At 39.9% G+C, this 982-nt stretch overlaps 1 non-coding gene across 1 annotated transcript; it reads left to right on the top strand.

Annotated features, from left to right (window-relative positions):
* The first annotated feature begins 468 nt into the window (after window positions 1-468).
* LOC114841155 lies at window positions 469-587 on the top strand. The gene has a single exon (XR_003783030.1). It is a non-coding gene; the product is annotated as a 5S ribosomal RNA (ribosomal RNA).
* The last annotated feature ends 395 nt before the right edge of the window (window positions 588-982 follow it).

Below are 982 nucleotides of genomic sequence, written 5' to 3'. Positions count from 1 at the left end.
AGTTCTCGTCCGATCACTGAAGCTAAGCAGCGTTGAGCGCGGTTAGTACTTGGATGGGTGACCGCTTGGGAACACCACGTGCTGTTGGCTCTCTCTTTTGAATTTTTCCTTTTTCAGGCGCGGTGATAGCGTGCAATAAAATGACGCTGATAAACAATCAAATTTTTCAAATTTCCATTTACGACTAATTGATCATTCGTTGTAATTTTTGGGAACTGGAAAATTAGATGGCGGGATCGACGAGTTCATGATGTTTCTTGAGTTGAAGGTTATGGAGCTCTTTTTGTTCGTATATAGGAGTGTGGTAAACACTGTTTGGCCTTCACTCGGCCAAAGACGCTGTAGTTACTCCTGATTTCACTTCATGAAATTTACAGTATTTTCAACGGCCTTTAGTTCTTCACCTCTATTTTTAATTAGATCACGAATTCTTAGGCTATATTCGAAATTTTTTTGAACAGAATTTTAGCCAACGACCATATCACGCTGAACACGCCAGTTCTCGTCCGATCACTGAAGCTAAGCAGCGTTGAGCGTGGTTAGTACTTGGATGGGTGACCGCTTGGGAACACCACGTGCCGTTGGCTCTTCCTTTTGAATTTTTTTTTCAGGTGCGTTAATGAACAATAAAATGTCGCTGATAAACAATCATACTATTCAAATTTTCATTCAATTCGCGACTGCCTCATCACTCCTTGTTATCTTTCGGAACTGGAAAATTTGATTGCGGGATCGGCGAGTTCATAACGAGGCCATAACACCCGTTTGACTTACACCTCGCGTGTTAGAAGCCCGCATTTCATTATTTATCATCTCCTAAATTGTTTAGTACAGCTAATTGGAATTTTTTTCAATAGCAGAGGACTATTATAAACATTATCTATGAAAAACGTGGGAACAATCTTAAGGAAAACGTGTTTTCTAGGGATATACCCAAAGGAATCTAATTCACTATATAATTGGTCGTAGTGGCAATAGCAAT

This window comes from Diachasma alloeum, unplaced genomic scaffold (genome assembly GCF_001412515.2).
Source record: "Diachasma alloeum isolate Michigan unplaced genomic scaffold, Dall2.0 Dall_scaffold_00214, whole genome shotgun sequence".
Classification (NCBI taxonomy): Eukaryota; Metazoa; Arthropoda; class Insecta; order Hymenoptera; family Braconidae; genus Diachasma; species Diachasma alloeum.
This window is presented reverse-complemented; position numbering and strand designations above follow the sequence as displayed.